Here is a 20369-nt window from a genome sequence, read left to right on the forward strand (position 1 = left end):
ATGGAATAGGCATTCAATTCAATTCAATTTTATTTTATTTATATAGCGCCTTCCACAATCAAAATTGTCTCAAAGCGCTTTACAGAGACCTAGAGCCTGATCCCAGAGCAAGCACTTAAGGCGACAGTGGCAAGGAAAAACTGAAATTTAATTGAATAAAGGCTAATAAATGTGAGAGTGGGTCTGAGGAGAGAAAGAGAGAAGAGAAGAAGTGCGCAGAGAATCATGGGAAGTCCCCCAGCAGCCTAGGCCTATAGCAGCATAACTAAGGGATGGTTTAGTTGCCTGAGCCATCCCTATTAAGGGCTATATCCTTAACTGTAACAGTGTCTATGGAAATAATTGTGACTAACTATAGGTTTAGTCATAATAACTAAGACTGTAACTACAACTAATTATAAGCTTTGTCAAAGAAAAAGGGTTTAAGCTTAATTTTAAAATTAGAGAGGGTATCTGCTTCCCGAACCCAAACTGGCAGTTGGTTCCACAGGAGAGGGGCCTGATAGCTAAAGGCTCGGCCTCCCTTAGAGATTCTGGGAACAATGAGCAAACCTGAAGGATTTTAAAATCAATTTCTGGATTTTACAGGAAGCCAATGAAGAGAAGTTAGTACAGGAGTAATATGATCTCTCTTGCTAATTCCAGTCAGTACTCTCGCTGCAGCATTTTGGATCAGCTGGAGGCTTTTTAGAGAGTTAACTGAACATCCTGATAATAGGGAATTACAGTAGTTCAACCTAGAAGTAACAAATGCATGGACTAGTTTTTCAGCATCACTCTGCGACAGAATGTTCCTAATCTTACTGATATTGCGCAGGTGAAAGAAGGCGGTCCTAGAGACTTGTTTTATATGCGAGTTAAAGGACAAATCCTGATCAAAAATAACTCCAAGGTTCCTCACAGTCGTACTGGAGGCTAAATTAATGCCATCCAGAGTAACTATATGATTAGATAAACTGTTTCTGAGCTTTTTAGGACCAAACAAAATAAACTCAACCCCCTTTGTCTGAATTCAGAAGAAGAAAGTTACAGGTCATCCAGGCTGTTCTGCCCTGAATGTGTTTCATGTTTAATATGTTTAAAAGACACTCAAATTTACATTGAAATGTTTATTTACTGTTTTCCTATTCTTATATGTATTTGCGGCGCCTTTATTTTGAAAATCTAGCGAAACCGGAAGTAGGCAATAGAAACGAAAACGAGAAAAAACGTGTTTACATCGTCTCACGGCCGCATCTATGCAGTTAATCTCTCAGAAAGCAATGGTTGTAAGTGTCTCGTATTGTTTACAGGTTTGATAAGATGTGTTAACACCTTTGTGCAGTGGTGTAGTCCAGGGTATACACCGGTATACGGCGTATACCTACTTATTTTTCAGTCAGCATTGCATATACCCACTTTTAAATCCCCCTGATGCGCACCATTCGATAATATCTGTGAGCCAGGTTGCCCATTTTTTCCTCAATGATGGTGAAGTCATGACCCACCCTCCACTGCCTCTAATTGGCTGGTACTCGCTGCCTTCACTGATTAGATTGGCTAACTTTAGACATGAGGACTGATGAGCCAATCAAGATTCAAGATTCAAGATTCAAAGGGTTTATTGTCATTTGCACAGTAAGGAAACAGGTTTCCCTGTACAATGAAATTCTTACTTTGCTCTTCACCCAGAATGCCATACAAAAACGTTGTGAGTAAAATAGAATAGATAAATAATAGTATTTACAAAATATTAACAAGAGCATAAGTGAAAGAAGTTACATAAAATATAAACTGTACTGATATATACAAATCAGCTGTTGTGCAAATTCAGCTGAGAGTGAAGTGAAGACTGTGCAAAAGAACTGTTATGTGAACAGTGCGGTATGTGTGCAGTTATTAAGGTGCAGAACAGTAATAAATAATAACAGTCAGTATGTGCAAAAGTTGCAGCCTGTTATTACAGACTCCTGTCAGCTGTTGAGGAGTCTGATGGCAGACGGGAAGAAAGAGTTTTTAAGTCTGGTGGTCCTGCACTTCACACTCCTGTACCTCCGGCCTGAAGGGAGGAGAGTGAACAGACCTTGTTGTGGGTGGGTGGGGTCCTTGATGATGGAGGCAGCTCTCCTGTGGACTCTGCGCTGGTAGATGCTCTGCAGAGAGGGCAGAGGAGTCCTGGTGATCTTAGACGCAGTCTTCACCACTCTCTGCAGGCGTTTGCGGTCCATGGCAGTGGAGCTGCCGTACCACACAGTGATGCAGCTGGTCAAGATGGACTCAACAACGCAGCTGTAGAAGTTCCTGAGGATCTTTGGTGACATGCCAAACTTCCTCAGCCTCCTCAGGAAGTACAGCCGCTGCTGAGCTTTCTTCACCAGCTGTGTGGTGTTGAGTGTCCAGGTGAGGTCGTGGCTGAGGTGGACCCCCAAGTATTTAAAGCTGCTCACCCTCTCCACTTCCAGACCCCGGATAAGTAGTGGCTGATGAGGGCTCCTCTCCTTCCTCATGTCCACTATCATCTCCTTGGTCTTGTCTGTGTTGAGGGTGAGGTTGTTGTCCTCACACCATGTCACCAGAGTGGCCACCTCCCTCCTGTAGGCTGCCTCGTTCCCGCCAGTGATGCGTCCTATCACGGCGGTGTCGTCCGCAAACTTCAGGATGATGTTGTCCTTGTGAGAGGCCACACAGTCGTGGGTGAACAGGGTGTAGAGGATGGGACTGAGGACACAGCCCTGTGGTGTGCCGATGTTTGTGATGATGCTGGCTGAAGTCTTGTTCCCTATTCTGACAGACTGAGGCCTGCCAGTCAGAAAGTCCAGGAGCCAGTCACAGATGAAGGGGTGTAGTCCAAGGGAGAACAGTTTGTGTGTGAGCTTGTGGGGAATGACCGTGTTGAATGCAGAACTGTAGTCAATAAAGAGCATCCTGATGTAGGAGTCCTTATTCTCCAGGTGTGAGAGGGAGATGTGCAGTGCTGCGGCGATAGCATCTGAGGTGGACCTGTTGGACCGGTAGGCGTACTGCAGGGGGTCCAGTGTGGCCGGGATGCTGCTCTGAATGTGGGGCAGCACCACTCTCTCAAAGCACTTCATAATGATTGGAGTGAGTGCTACTGGCCTGTAGTCATTCAGGCAGGTGGGGGGGCTCTTCTTGGGGAGGGGGACAATGGTAGTGGTCTTGAAGCAGGAGGGAACAGTTCTCTGGCTGAGGGAGAGGTTGAATATGGAGGTGAGAACGTCTGTCAGCTCGTTGGCACATGCTCTGAGGGCTCGTCCAGGAATGTTGTCTGGTCCTGCCGCCTTGCGGGGGTTGATCCTCCTCAGGGCTTTGTGTACCTGGGCTGATGAGACGACTGGTGGGGGTGAGGGGGGTGTAGTGGTCTGAGAGTCTGTGGGCCTCCTCTCTGTGTGGGCGGTGGAGGTCTCAAAGCGGGTGTAGAATGTATTGAGGTCATCAGGCAGGCTGTCTGTGGCACTGATGGTACTGGTGCTGCTTCTGTAGTCCGTGATGTGCTGCAAGCCCTGCCACATGCGCCCAGAGTCGGCAGTGGAATAGAAGCCATCCAGCTTCTCTCTGTACTGCCTCTTGGCAGCTGTGATGGCCTTTCTCAGTCCGTACTTTGCAGCTTTGTACTCAGCCTCATTGCCAGATGTAAATGCAGTGGAGCGAGCACGCAGCATGTGACGTACCTGACTGTTTATCCAGGGCTTCTGGTTAGGAAACTTCCTGACTTGGATGGTGGGCACGATGTTCTCCACACAAGTGCTAATGTACCCAGTCACATAGTCAGCATAATCCTGTACACTGACAGAAGAGTCCTCCAGAGTGGCTGCAGCTTTGAACACATCCCAGTCTGTAGCAGTAAAACAGTCCTGCAATGTGCCCTCAGTCTCAGGTGTCCAGAGCTGAACCTGTTTGGTGACTGGATTTGATTGTTTGAGTCTTTGTCTGTAGGCCGGGTACAGGAACAAAGAGATGTAGTCCGAGTGTCCGAAGTGGGGGCGGGGTGCGGCCCTGTATGCACCCTTTATGTTGGTGTAAACATGATCCAAAGTGTTCTTGTCACGGGTGGGAATGTCTATATGCTGGTGGTATTTGGGAAATACAGTCCGTAAATTGCACTGATTAAAGTCGCCCGCAGCAATAAAGACAGCGTCAGGGTGAGCCGTCTCCAGTGCGCTGATGACGTCGTGGAGCTTGCCGAGTGCCGCTGCAGAGTTGGCTCTCGGAGGAATGTAGATCGCGGCCAAAAACACAGATGTAAACTCCCTTGGTAGATAGTAGGGACGGCACTTAAGCATCAAAAACTCCACATCAGGCGAACAGTGCCGGTGAACAGTCCGTACATCTTCACACCACGTGTTGTTGATAAACACACACACGCCTCCCCCTTTCGCCTTACCGGAGGCTGCTGTCCGGTCTCCTCGGTGAATGGAGTGAGTCTGTAGCTGAACAGCGGAATCTGGGACGTTCTCTGAAAGCCAGGTTTCGGTGAAAATCAATCAGAGGCAGAGTAGGGTCGCTAACACCTCAGGTGCCAGTGAAAAAAAAAAAAGCCTCAGGTGCCAGTGCCACTTGACACAAACGGCGGACAAGGTGGTTTCCAAATGAATCATTGTTTTAAACTACTGGCAATATGACTGCACATTTAGAGGAGAAGAGATTTTGTCGCCAATAGTTAAACTGTGCGAGTCGGCTAACATTATGAAAGGCTAACGTTATCCTAACGTTAGTCTGAAGCTAGCTAGATTGGGATAATGAGGGGAAACCGCGCCATTGTTGGTTTTCAGTAAGTGTTTAATCAACCCAGTTTGCAAGAATTTCATACCAGACTGTAATGTTAGATGAAACTATCTCAATGTCTATGAAGCTCGTTTGTTATTGTAAAGGTCTAAATTATAAGGTTAGCCAAGTTACTTAGCTCTAACTAACCTACATGATCTAGTTTAATCTTAAAGTAGCTAGGCTGGTAGTTGATTTTTAAGTAAGTTAAAAACAAGAATTGGGACAAATAGTTCAAGATTCGGCAATATTGAGGTCTAATCAGGCTGTCTTATTTTGTATAGGGATAGATAACAATGAAAAGAAAGGGAGATATTCCTAAAATAGTGTTCAGCTATTGAAAACCAAATAATTTATTTCAGTTTTCTGACAGTGCACTTTTAAAGTTTATCTGATTGGTTTTGATGTTTGGAAGAGAATGATTTGTGTTTTATTTAAGATGAAATGTGAACGAGGATGCATTGTCAACTTCAGATTTGAAGTATTTTATTTAAATAAATGTTCAAAAAATAACTGAAACACCATGTTTGCCTCATGATAAATACATTTTACATTCATCCAGGCTGTGTGACCAGTAGTAACTACAAACTGCTCCTAATCAAGTCATGATCATTTTATAATAGTGTGCAAGTAGAAATGACGGATTTTGGGGTAAACTTAATAGAGTAGTCTTACATGTCACTGTTTCTAAAACGTCTTTTTTTCTAGACTACTTAAAAAAAAAAAAAAGGTGAAAATTGAGTATATCCACTTCTCCATGGACCACTACACCACTGCCTTTGTGAGTGTGTTGTGTACTAAAGTAGCAGTTTAATGCCGTAGTTTGTGCGACAGCAGTGTGTGTATTTACCTGCCAGTTTGCCTCGTTTTCTAGCCTGCTGTGCTAATACCTGTTGAGTGAATGTTAAGCAGCTGATGCCTTGATACGTTTATACTGATATTTTCATGGCTGTTTATTGAGACTTTTTTGTATCTTTCTTTTCTAGTTTTACACCAGATTCAATGCAGTCAGAATGTTGACCTATGTGCAAGAATAAGGAGTTTAACTGACTGTTTATCTGTGTCCACGCAAGAGCAAACACATAGAGAGAACAGCCCTTTATGTCTTTAAGACATGCCTGAATTAGGGTTAACTGATCTGTTTCGTCTGGCTTCATAGATAAATATAGCTGGGTATCATTCGCATAGCAATGGAAATTTATTCCATGCTTCCTGATAATATTGGCTAGGGGAAGCATGTATAAGGTGAACAATATTGGTACAAGTACAGAGCCCTGTGGAACTCCATGCCTAACTCTGGTATAAATGGAGGAATCATCATTAACATGAACAAACTGGTATCTATCTGATAGATATGATTTGAACTAGCCTAGTGCTGTTCCTTTAATCCCAATGACACGTTCCAGTCTTTCCAATAGGATACTATGATCAATAGTGTCAAATGCAGCAAGATCTAGCAGGACAAGTATAGAGACGAGTCCATTGTCTGATGCTATGAGAAGGTCGCTGGTAACTTTCACCAGTGCTGTTTCTGTGCTATGATGAACTCTAAATCCTGACTGAAAAACTTCAAACAAACCGTTCCTGTGAAGATGTTCACACAACTGAGTTGCAACAGCCTTTTCAAGAATTTTAGAAGTAAAGGGGAGATTGGATATAGGTCTATAGTTTGCCAAAATGCCAAGAGAAGGCTTTTTAAGTAAACGTTTGATAACTGCAACCTTAAAAGCCTGTGGAACATACCCTGTTACCAAAGAGAGATTCATCTGATCTAATATGTTAGTGCCAATCAAAGGCAAAATATTTTTAAGTCAGGTTGATCCGAAAGACGTGTTGATGATTTAGATTTGGAAACTATTGAAGTCAACTCTGCGAGGTCTATGGGAAAGAAACAGTCTAATGACAAATCAGGACTGGGAGACATTTCTAAAGTTGCTGTTCTTGACACACCCACATCATGAACAGTTGTAGGCAGGATGAGATGGATTCTATCTCTAATATCTACTTTTTTGTTGCTAAAGAAACTCATAAAGTCATCACTAGTGAGAGCTAGAGGAATGCATGTGTCATGGTCAGGAAATAATGTATTGTTTTGTTTTGTCCTGTGTTCATGTTGTGTTATGGGTTTTGCTTTTATTTTGAAATGTGTTCTCCTTTTGTTTCAGGTGGCTTACCCTTCCTCTTGTTTCCCGCCTGTGTGATTGTTTTCCCCGCCCTGATTGTTTCCACCTGTTTCCCCTTACCTGGTGTCTATATATAGTCTGCGTCTCCCTTTGTCCTGTGCCAGTTCGTCTTGTCTTTTGTCAGCGAGCCAGCGTTCTTTGTCCTTAATACCATTCTCTTGTCAATCCAGGTTTTGTATTTTGTTGTTACCTTTCCTTGTTAGAACCATTGTTTTTACTGCTAGAATTTCCTTTGTTACTTTGTTTAGCCATTGTGCCTTTTGTCCTCGAAAGAGTGATTTTTTGTTCTCACATTATCTTGTTGCCTCTTTGAGTGATTTTCAGTTGTACTTTGTAATAAATTATTATTTGATACTTTGTCTTAGAGTCGTGCGTTTGGGTTCAGGTCCAGGTACAGCCTTAACAGCATGGTTCAACAGAGCTATGATTCTTTGTCAGCCTGGCTACAGTGCTGAAAAGAAACCTATGGTTGTTTTTGTTTTCCTTTATTTATAATAGGCAGTTCTTGCCTTACGAAGGGCTTTTTTATATGTTATGAAGCTGTCTCTCCAGGCTAGGCGGAATTCCTCTAAATTAGTAGATAGCCACTTCCTTTCCAGCTTTCGTGATATCTGCTTTAAAGTACGTATTTGTGAATCATACCATGGAGCTAGCTTAGAAATGAACGAGTGGTAAACCTCCATCAGTGTATTCTTGTATGATTACAATGATGTGGTTGTTGTTATTTTTAAAATTCATACCAGATATGCACCAAACAAACAGTTTGCAAACAAACTTATAGGAAGAGCAATAAATACCTTTACTGCACATTGAAAAACTTTTTAAATTACTTTAAGAAAAAAAATAAAGAAATACAGCTGTGGATTTGGAGATGCTTGCACTGTTTAATGTGTAGCGTGTAACTTCAGCTACTGTGACATTACAAGGTAGCTCCTCATAGGCTATATGCAATATTTGCTAAATGTGGACAAGAATGCATTTAACTCCTAAGATTACTTTTAACATTTAGCTATGACGTTTACCTCGATTATAGATGCTAACTTTTTTAGCATTTTCTCACAGCACAGCTGAGAGCCTGGCGCTGTCAGGCTGCCAGTATAGGTGAGCATGTCTAACGTCATCAGGTTCTCAAGTCAGACTCGCCCCCCCCATTCCTACCCAGTTCCACCCTCTTTGCCAGACATGCTCACCTCTGGCTCCAAAAAGCAAGATGGCGGCCGTCAAATTGCCATACTTCAGGCTTCAAAATGGCAGTTCATAAACCAATAGGTGATGTTATAATGGGTTTCCACTTCCATAGCCTCCATGAGACTAAGAGTTTATTGATCTAATGAGCCAATCAGGGTCAGAATTCTGGGTCCACTTCTACCCAGATACTGTTGAGTTACTGGTTGCTATGGTCACTGAGCCCGCTGGACCAGAATGTAAATACACAGACTAAGTCTGTATCCCCAGCAGACAACAGCATATGAGCCAAAGCTTGTCATGTATCATAAATGTTCTCATAGCTTGAAAAGTAAATGTCCTATCAACAACATTTTTTTCAGCAGGAGAATTTCGAGGCTTCAGTGAAGATACTGATGTATTCTATTTGTCTCTACTGTTTATGATTGAGGAGCTGTCACAATTTAAATTTGAACAAATCATCTCTGTTCTTGACAAGAGTGTTAGTGTTCAGTTTAACATGGCAGTCTAATCAGTCTAGTCTAGTCAGGTTAATTGGGGGTGGGGTGGGAGGTAATTGGGGGTGGGGGGGGGGGGGGTCCTGGAGGTTCCATTCTGGATCACTCCAGCCAGGGGTGGTGCTTAAGTGTCTCCAGGGTGGCTCACGCTTCTGGGCTCTTGATCAGACAGTTCAGTATAAAACCCCGGCAGTCTGACAGACAAAGTGGAATAATTTTTAACACAAACACTGTACTGTGTGTGTGTGTGTGCATGCCTGAGTGTGTGCGTGTCTGTGCTTGGCTGTGTGTTTTTATGACTTACGGAAAGAAAGATTATCTCTGATGTTGGGGTATCTATGGACGATCTCAGTTCTATCTCTGAAAGGGAGACATCTATGCAGCAGTGCAAACAGTACTACACCAAGCTGCCAAACTGTAGTGGGTTCAGCCCTGTACCACCCACACTGGAACCACTCAGGGCTGGTGTACTGATAGGTGCCTATAATCCACACCAACACACAGAGACAAGAAGATGATGAGGGACTAAGGTCGAGGAGAGAGACAGCAAAGATACTGCTTTGGCTTGAAGAACAGGGCTATAAGAAAGAGAGTGTACCTTGTTTATTAATGTATCTTCCCTCTGACAGAAACATGCCACAGCCAAAATCAATAAGCTGTACACGTGGAACATCAGAGCTGGTTTTGATGAGAATGTTGTCCAGCTTAATGTCCCTGTGGAATACACCTTTGGAGTGGACCTCAATGAGAGCATCCACCAGCTGTTTGGCAATGTTCTGAGGGAGAGACAAAGAGACATGTCGACTGTGAGACCTGGTGGGTGTGGACACAAACACAGACACGCAGAGGTTGTATATTGCATATTGCGCTAGGTCAGGAGGACCTCCTGACTGACACAGGATATTTCACACACTGAACACATATGCCATCATCTACTTACCCTAGCCTCATATTCCTGCAGGCAAGATCCTTTAGTGTTGATGTAATCTATGAGGTCCAAGCAAGGGACTGGCCTCTCTAGTACAAGAATCAGTTCAAAGTCTAGATCGTACCAGTCCAGCAAGGCCACAACTGCACTGGTCACTCCTCCTGCCAGTTTGACTTTGAGCAGCAGTGCCACTTCCAGAGGGATCAGGCAATCCTTTTCATCCAGAGTCTTTGGACATGGAGTGACAAAGAGAAAAGAAATAATAAAACCTTTGGCTATACACGTGCACAAAAGCAAAGACATGCATATATTATGTGTACGTACTTGGTATAAAAAAAAAATCAAGAAATGTTAAACACCCCAAGCATTCAAATGATGTCCAGACATGTTGTCATTAGGATGAAGAACAAATCATTTACCGTTGCTGTGCGCATAACGCCAAACCCAGGGATGTGTTTTATGGCCACCTACCGGACAGAAAAAACTTTTGTTAGTTTGTACTACTAAAAGAGTGGCTACATGAATGTGTGTGCATGTGTGCTTGTGTGTGTATGTGCCTGTCTTACAGGCAGATCGTCGTCTCTGCGGTAGCCTGCACAGACTGACCCAAAGCCTCCTGCACCCAGCAGTTGCTCCTCCTTATATTTGGTCTCAAATGCACCTGGAGAAACCAAATACAAAAACAGACAGTTTGATTATACCTGTTCACAGCTTCTACTGACTACACTGAGAAACTAACTTCGAATACAAACTTTGACCTTGTGGACATTTGGGCCAACAGCTGGTTGGCTTAGCTGATGGAACACACACACTTCATTTTTCAACTATTTCAATCTCATCTAACCTCTGCTGTGACGGGGGCAGTGTTTACTGATGAAGAGGTGCCAGGTTTGTTACTGGAATCTGTGGTTGGTTGGCTGGTGCCCTCAGAGGAGGTGGTGGTCTTTCTGCTCCTCTTCCTGGGTTCTTCCTCTCTCTCCTCAGACTTTCTCTTTCCGTTCTTCCTCCCTTCAGCCTCAACAGGTGTGAATGCCTCCACATCCACACCAGCTGAAGCTGAGGGACTTGAAGGACCAGCAGAAGGACTTGGTGTCCCTCTGCTTCTCTTCTTCTGGGTCTCCTGTGTTCTAGCTCCACTGCTGGGTGCAGGGAGACTCAAGGTTTCTCCTGAGACAATGTGATGACCAAGAAAAAGAATGTGAGTGTGTTTGCTTCACTTGTAGCTGGTTTCACAGTTGAGATTACAGTGTGGGGAATTAATACCAAACTGTGCACACATTTATCTATGCACCACTCTCAAACAATGTGTCTGCAATCAGACATAAAAGTCATCACAAGTCTGATCTCAGGTGATTTTGCTATTAATGTTCTGATTTCACTGAGAATGAAGTTTAAGGAGTCAGCTTCAGCTGCTGATCATCACCCTCTGAGATTTGACTCAATCTCCTCTTTTAATTTAGCATTAATTACTAAAACACAGATTTAATGAATCTTCCTATCATTTTTATATCCTCTAACCTGTAGTGTCAGGTGTATATTATCTACTGTGTCAGTGATCATTACCCTGACAGCTGAATCATACGGATTAACAAGTAAGAGAGAGAGTTTTTGCCAAGAGTTTGTCCTCGTTACTCACTCGGTTGTTGGATGGCTGGACGGCTGGAAGCCTGAACAGAACTTGTTGTCGGCCACGTTCTGGGATCCATGACTCTAAAAAAGTAAAGCTTCACGGTTTAATCTCCAAAGAATTGTGCTTGTCCAGGTATGGTACCTGTCCTCTGGTGCCCGGAATGTTCTGATCTCACAAGTATGACCTCACAATGTGCTACCGTATGAAGTTCTACTCATTCAAATAAGAATGTCAAGTCAAATCTAAACACACAAATACATTTAATCCTAATTTCTTTATTTATTCAGTCATATCAAAATATGGTTAGGGGCCAAATCTCATGATTTGTCATAAGCTAATACCAGTGCTAGTGTCACTCAGTCTAACTGTCCTGGTGTGTCAATTGACATCTGATGTCAGATGTGCCTGAGGTCCTTTAGCCCAAAAATAACACTAACTGGGTAAAAACATGCATCAGCTACTGTACTATTTACAAACAAATGTGCAAACCTCCAAACCACTGGGCTCTTTTTCACTGTAGATCTGAATTTCTCATTATTTTGAACAAATTGCAAATGTTACATAACAACAACAACAACACAAAACAGATATTAGAGTTTGTGTTTTCCTTATGTGTGTCTAATGTACTTTCCACTGTTAATGAAACTGAAATGCTAATTCATGTGTGTGGTTTACAAGATGGCAGCACTCTGTTCAGCAGCAGCTGTGCCGGCTTGCGATAGTGACCCTGTTTTTTCTGCTTCTTCTACGTATTTTCAGTGTAACGTCCTTCAGTGTGCGACAAACAGATTAACGTCATCCTCAGCCTCCACTATCAGGTACGCACAGTTTCGCTGCAAAAGACTCACTTTGTAAATACTTTGTATTTTATTTTATTTTATCCTTATTTTACGGTAATTTATTTTTTGTACTTTATCGTGTTTTTTTTCTCTACCTCTAACTACTGTGATCTTCCGAGCTGGTGCAACGAAATCTCGTTCCTTATACGTACTTGAGACGTAAAGTGAATGACAATACACATTAAACACATTTTTACAATTACAACTGTAGTTAGTGTAGTTAATAACACTGATGTATATGAGCTGTACTACACTGACATTTTGGAAGTCTCCACACAGCAAATTTAAGACTCTGGAATAAACTCTGTGTGAGTTAAAATCAACTCAATCTGAGTGTACATGCCTGACCATCGAATAGACTCTATGGCATAGCTGAATTTTTAACTCTTAAACAGTTAAACTTGAACTCCTCCTGGTGTTAAAATACTCATCTCTCACAGAGTGTAACTCTAAAATGTAGTTAATTTCAAGATAAACTCTTCTGCAGTGTTGACACCTAACGCTCAAACTGTTTTATTTACACGTTTTAGAGTTAAAATTTATTATTATATTATTTAGTTTTATGGGGAAATGACCACCAAACACCATCCTGTTGATTTTTTTTTTTTTTTGCTTTTATTTGTGCATTCAAAAATTCAATACACTTTGAATTAATTGCTGTCTTAAGACTGTAAAATTTAACAGCACACAGGCAGCAAATAATGCCGAAGTTTGTGAAGTTGTACAAAACACTGTAAACAACACATTACTGGATTATAAAATGTCTGCAAATTCAATTCAATTCAATTCAATTCAATTTTATTTATATAGCGCCTTCCACAATCAAAATTGTCTCAAAGCGCTTTACAGAGACCCAGAGCCTGACCCCAGAGCAAGCACTTAAGGCGACAGTGGCAAGGAAAACTCCCTTTTAACAGGAAGAAACCTTGAGCAGAACCTGGCTCAGATGGGGGACCCTCCTGCCGATGGCCGGGCTGGGTGAAAGGAGGAAAAGGAGGAAGATAGGACAGTTAGGAATGGAGGAGAGGGGGAGAAAGACATGCAGCATAATACAGACAATGTGGGTCAGTATTTACATTACAGTTAGTGAACAGTTATTGGATAATGTGTGCTCAGCAGATTAGAATTATGAAACAGAGCACGGAGGCAAAAAGCTGTCATGACTGGTAATTATTTACATTACAGTTTGCAAAGAATATTAATCAAATATTTATCTGTAGCAGAACGGAACATTAAACATGTTAGAAATAGATCATTGTAAACAATAAACAGCAGCAGGTGGGTGGAGCCAGGACCATAGGACAAGCAGCTCCGGAGCCAGAGGTACCTGCAGAAAGGTACAGAGAAAGAGAGACCAGAGAGAAACAAGCACAGGACTACGGGACAGAGAGGACACAGAGTTAATGACATGTAATAAAGGCTAATAAATTTGAGAGTGGGTCTGAGGAGAGAAAGAGAAAGAAGAAGAAGTGCGCAGTAAATCATGGGATGTCCCCCAGCAGCCTAGGCCTATAGCAGCATAACTAGGGGATGATTCAGTTGCCTGAGCCAGCCCTACTAAGGGCTATATCCTTAACTGTAACAGTGTCTATAGAGATAATTGTGACTAACTATAAGTTTAATAAATAACTAGGACTGTAACTACAACTAATTATAAGCTTTATCAAACAAGAAGGTTTTAAGCTTTGTTTTAAAATTAGAGAGGGTGTCTGCTTCCCGAACCCAAACTGGCAGTTGGTTCCATAGGAGAGGGGCCTGATAGCTAAAGGCTCGGCCTCCCATTCTACTTTTAGAGATTTTGGGAACCATAAGCAAACCTGCATTCTGGGAACGAAGCAATCTGTTAGGATGATATGGTACTATCAGCTCTTTGAGATATGAAGGAGCCTGGCCATTGAGGGCCTTATATGTAAGGAGAAGGATTTTAAAATCAATTCTGGATTTTACAGGAAGCCAATGAAGAGAAGTTAGTACAGGAGTAATGTGATCTCTCTTGCTAATTCCAGTCAGTACTCTCGCTGCAGCATTTTGGATCAGCTGGATGCTTTTTAGAGAGTTAACTGGACATCCTGATAATAGGGAATGCATAGAGTTGCCCGGGGCGGCATCACATGGGGGCGGCACAACCATGTGGGGAAAAAAAATCATCTGTGTCGCAAAGCGGTTTTCTATTAATATTACTGCGTGGGGAATTGGCAAATTGGCGCCCCTTGCAGCTGTAGGCGCCCTTGCTTGCTGAGAAGGTGCTATGGTTGATGTTTAAAACTAGCTGAGCTTGACATTAACACCCGGCCACCTGCCAAATGCAGAACAGCAGTGGAGAGAGAGGTGTGTGTGTAAAAGAGGAGGGTGTGTGTCGGCATTGCTCCACCACTGTAGGGTACGTAAATAGAAACCCAGTGAAAATGGGCATGATATTGGTTGCACATGTGACAAGTGAATGCACCTAATACACATTTTTGGCTTGGCATGGTTCAGTACAACACCCCTCCTTTTGCAAATGGTCTCATTTACCCATCAGTACTTTTGTTTGGATCTCATATAATTAAGTGTGTGTGTGTGTGTGTGTGTGTGTGTGTGTGTGTGTGTGTGTAGAACAAGTCCTTCAAGACGTGCTAAAGAGGACTATGCAAAGGGCATCACCACCTTGTTCCCATACTTGGCTGATCATAGGAGCAAGTTTGGCAATGTAAGTACATTAAAAATGAGGTCTAACCTATTTACTCTTCACCTCTCTGGGACTCTTAAACCTTTATTTTTTTCTCCGAATGTAAGTATTTAATTGTAATTGCTAAGCTACAATTTGAAGAACTTGAACAGAACTTTAGTCTAGATCAGGGATGTCAAAGTCAAATACACAGAGGGCCAAAAAAACAAATTTGCTACAAGCCAAGGGCCAGGCTGATTCAGTGTTTATTAAAACATATTGAAATGATTACACATTGCCTATTGAACCAATACCTAACAAGGTGTATACTATTTAGGCTAATGTTTAAATGAATAATCCAGTATTTTTTATGGCTCTTTCAGTAATTTCCAGTGAAAACATTTTCAACAGGCACATAGACAAAAACAAACTTCCTTTAAAGAGAAATCACATATCCTGTACATTAAATGAATAAAGCAATATTGTCTTATGGCTCTGTTAGTAATTTCAAGCGTCCACCTTCCGTTTAGCCATTTTTTAGGGAGGGGGGTAGCTGAAAGTCGACATCTGCTCTGACTGCTGATGGATAATTAAAACAATGCCCGCTTGCTGCACTGCAATAGCGCGAAGAGTTTTGGTAGTCATGACAACCAGGCTAGCACTGCAGTGAGTCTGTTTGCTACCGTTGCATTGTGGATAATGTGGTATTGGCACACGCAAAACGGCAGCGGGCGGCTACGGCCAGCGGGCCGGTTCTAATACTAATCAAATATCATCCCGGGGGCCATAGAAAATTCTTTTGCGGGCCGGATGTGGCCCGCGGGCCTTGACTTTGACATATAGGGTCTAGATCAACTAAAGATCTAGTTGACATTTCTGTATGCCCACAAAGCACAGTTACGTTCAGCACTGCGAAGGTCAGACCTGTTATCCTTCATTGAAGAATTCTTCATTAACAGGCATGTGTGTAGTTTTAATGAGAAAAATCTGAAGATACTTTGACCTGCTCATTCAAACTGAATAATACTCTTTACTTTGTGAACATTATCACAGTGCAGATGATGGCAGAGGGTATCTGGCATGGAGACTGAAATTTGTTCAAAAGGAAGCATCAGAGGGATAGAAGAAGAACCTCCATCCATCACAAACAAGCATGTGGTTTTTATTGTAGTTAGGTTTTTAAGTCTCATTCATGTCAACTGATGGGAGAAAAATGATATGTAAACTGGTGTACAGGCAAATATTTTTAGTCCTTTATCATTTTAGTATCTATTAGCCTTCTCTTTCTGAATATTACTTCTAAGCTGGAGACATAACTGCATGTATGGCTATTAGAGCTGCTAGAATTAACTTTCAGAATTCATTATACTTGTTTAGAGCACACAAATCCAGTAACAGGTAAAAGTTCCACCACTGTTACAGGCTGAAACGCTGAAAGAGTCCCCTTCAGAGAGGAAAACTGACTAACCACAGAAAGCCTGTGTTGCGAGACCATTGTACTGATGAAGCAGACCTGCACCTATCGCCAAAAGGTGGTTCATGACCCAGTGAAGTCCTCAGAAATATTCACCGTGTTTCCAAGATTTTTAGACATCATTTGATGGCCAAGTTCATTTGCTTACCAAACAAGAGGCTGCTAGGAAAACATGAATCCCACATGTACTCTTAAAATTGGACCACTTTTTGCATAGCTGCTGAATGCGCTATGAAGCAAAGCACAGTTTCTTTAATAAACAATTTAAAATCTTACAAAATGTCACTAAAACGTTGGCAAAGAAACACCAAAGTCAAATAACACACAGTTGGCAGACGTTTGAGCCTAACAGAGTGAAGAGTGGTCCAGGTAAACATGTCTTTAGATTTGATGGACTGGCGCTGTGAGATAGCTGAGACTCTCCAGGCACCGACTGACACTGTGGTTTTAGATGTTAGGTGGACCAAACATCACCATGGAAAAATGTATCGTCCAGGCTTAGTTGTTTGTCTCAAAGTCCATTGTGAGAGGTTGGTTTTTCCTCTAAATCCACCATGTTGCTATTAAAGATGAGCAATTACTGTTGGTTACTTTTGCACTACAAAACAATATGTCTTGATCAGCATTTTAATGTATACAAAACTGTGTGCACAACAGACTGACCTCATGTAGTTGATGTCACAGAGCTTTTTTTCATACAAAGCATTTGATCTACAGATGTCATACAGTTGTGATGATTCGAGTTTGTTGTCCCATGCTGTTTGCTGTGATTTAAAAACTCTAAAACAGTAAGCTCTTTAGTGGAGGAAATAAAACATATTGTGGGAAATCTGAGTCTATATTGAGGAAAATGCTACATATAGTAAATGATCATCATGTAGAGTTAAATTTTTTATTATTTTCTTTAGAGTAAAATTTTATTCAATTTGAGTAGAATTTACACTGATAAATTTACTGTGCTCTAATAAATTTATTTCTTCAAACAACAGAGTCAATTAATTCAAAACATTCCCTAACGCCTCACTTGTGGACTTAATAGAACACGCTGCATGATAAAAGCAGTGTGTGCTGTGGAAACCAGAAGAATTGTGTTAAAGCCCTGTACACAGTGTTTTCTTCAGTTTGTGTGATTAAGCCTCTGCTCAAGAGGTGGGGCTGATGTAACGTGTACACACCCACACATTTCCGGTAAGAGGTGAAAACACCACAAATTCTTCCTTCAGATGTTGGGTAAAGAGACCAAAGTCTGCAAAAAAAAAGTCCTGGTTCAGGGACCAGTATTGTGACTAGAACAGACTGCTAAATGGCTTCCTAGCCCCCCCCCACTGCCTGCACAGAGGAGGTAGAACTGGTCAAGGAGAGCAGCCTATGTGCAAGTGGTCAAAGTCAGTCTCCCTTTGTCTTGTGGATCCCCTGACTGGTGCCACAAAAACTGTCAGGGTGAATGAGTCTTAGCATTTGCTCCACTCTCTGCCCTCGCTGCTGCTCGTCTGTCAGTCCGTATGGTCGTCTCTCCCACTCTCCAAAATCCTCGGCCCTCATCCCTCTTCTATCAGAGACTGAAGATACTCACTTTTCGCCATGACGCGGAAGGACGATCACGATCTTAATGTCATGTGAAGTTTGCTGATGACAAGAGATGAACAGAGGAAGAAAGGTGAGAAAGGGAAAATGTACTTTGAGAAGCAGAGTCAGAGGGTGAAACGAGTCACCCCACTCTCCCAAATGCACTGGGCTCGATGAGGTCTCGCACAGCCCGCAGACACACACACACACACACACATCCGTTCCCCCTCTCCCACATACTGTCCATATTCTCTTGCTCTGCCCCACACTCCAACTTTCATCCACACAGGGGTGCACACACTGAAATGCAGAAGTGCTGCCCTCAACCTGACGACTACACAAAGTAACTCGCCCCCATGCGCAGTCATTTTCAGCCAAATTAAACCATGAATATCACTGAGTACCTGTAGTCTAATGTGTAATACCACCTGATCATTGCAGTCCTCACTTCTTTACAGTAGCAGTGAATCATAGATGTGTTATTATTTCACACTCTGTTCAGCATGATGATGTAACACATGCATTTTCAAAATATGTCTTGTATGAACTAACCAATAGATCTGCTGAAAAAACAAAAACAAACTGGTGCACACAAAGTCTCTGTGTGCACTCATTGTACTAAGTCTCTTAATGACAGACTGAGCCTGTCAGGTTTTCTAATCTTACGTGTAGATCTTCTCAATTCCGGTTCACTTGGAGTGTGTGTCTCTGGACCTGTGGGAGGTGTTTTGGCTTATGCTACGTCCCGCAGCGTTTGGAGCTGAACATTCCTCCGTCCGTCCGCTGCGCCGTCTACATCTGTGCGCCGGCCGCGATCTGGCTAAACGTCCTCACATGCATCTGGGACAGCTCACTCGCCCGGCAAATATTGATAGCACCTTCCAGAGTCAACTCCGTTTCCCTCAGTAGTCTTTCTCTGACCTTTTTAATCCTCCACGCCGATAACTACATCATTAACTTGACATTTTCATTCTTTTATTTTCTAGCCACCTATCTCGTTGCCTGTATCCCACCAACCCAGCTTCCTTACCAGAACCTAAATGTCCACAAGATAACATAAACCATTACTGCCACCTTGTAGTCTAATGTGTAATACCACCTGATCATTACTGTCCTCGCGAGGACTGTCAGTTCATTCTAATTCCTGAGCGTCATGAGCGCGCAGACTGTGCGGGCTTCCACTAAGCTCCGGACATGAATAAAAATAAAATGTATTTGAGCCTTGGCTGTCACGTTTGATCTAATCTGTCCAAGACTTGCAGCGCGCCTGTGCGCCCGAACAGTGTACAGTGTGCACGTGTGTCTTTGATGATGTTCGTGCACTGTTCGTGCACACGCGCGCCCGAACAGTGTACAGTGTGCAGGTGTGTCTTTGATGATGCCTTTGATGACGCACTTATCCAAAGTGACGTCACAGTCGAAGCTATATATTGTAAAACCTGCATTTAGCCATATACTGTATACATATACTATACTGTAGTGTAACAAGAAGATCTACACATAAGATTTAGCCACTCAGAGTGACATCAAGAATTGTCAAAGGTTTGTAGAATCATCAAGACCACAATCAAGGCAAAATGTCACAACAGGCACAAACTGGATCCCCACTTAGCAGGCCGGTGATCACAAAAGAGGATCTTCGGCCTGTGATTGAGAAATATCTCAGTCAATTATCTGAGATACAGTTGAACATGATAGCTGAAGTGGTAAACGAAGCAGACACAAGATCTATTCTGGCTGACTTGTGTACTGAATTAACACAAATTATTAGCACATCCATTCTGAGAGTACTCCTGGAACTTTCTGAAGAGGGCTTTGGTAGAGTACCTCAGATGGATGTTACAAAGGCATTGGAGGTCCCACATTTGGGAGACTTCCTCACTGATAGTGTTGCCGATGCTCTTCACCTCCCACGTGAAGATTGTGAGAGTGCTGAAGAGCTGGCAGAACTTATAAAGTCGGAAGTGTCCCGGAAAGTGAGTTCTCATATAGACCCTATTTATGGAACTGTTAACTTACCACATCATGTGAGCGGCTCCATGCCCGTCCCAAACCTAAGCAAAATGGTGGCTCAATTTTCCAAATGGCTGACAAGATGTTTGAATACGTTGAGCCCCCAGTGTCTGGGAAAGTGCCGGCGCCCAACCAGTATGGAGTCTGTCACAAAACCAAGCTCACACAGCCCTGGATCACCCCAGAGCATAACATCAAAGATCTCTGTTCCCTTAGCCTCTGAAGCTGTGGCTGGGATTCTGATAAAATGGTCCAGTGAGATATCAGACCTGGCAGAGGAGGGTGGAACTACCCAGAGACAGCCAGAGGAGGGTGGAACTACCCAACCCGACCCAAGCACCCCACTCCGTGTACGTTCCCTACCTCCCCTATGTTCCACACCCACCTTACATTACCCATCTGCCCAAAGGTCCCTACCTCCCCACATTTATCTAAATATCCATGAGGCTGCATCGGACATCATACACACAGTTTATGATGACCTACATTATTCTCACTCTGGCAGTGAGGAAAATGCCTTGACTCTTCCAACACCTCATTTTAATGTGAGGTTAATTGTAAACAAGGTGAGAGACTTTTTCTCTGCACATGCCAGACCGAGAGAAGCTACCACCAGTGCCAACCAGAGAGAACGCTTTACCAGGTT

This window comes from Toxotes jaculatrix, chromosome 21 (genome assembly GCF_017976425.1).
Source record: "Toxotes jaculatrix isolate fToxJac2 chromosome 21, fToxJac2.pri, whole genome shotgun sequence".
Taxonomy (NCBI): Eukaryota; Metazoa; Chordata; class Actinopteri; family Toxotidae; genus Toxotes; species Toxotes jaculatrix.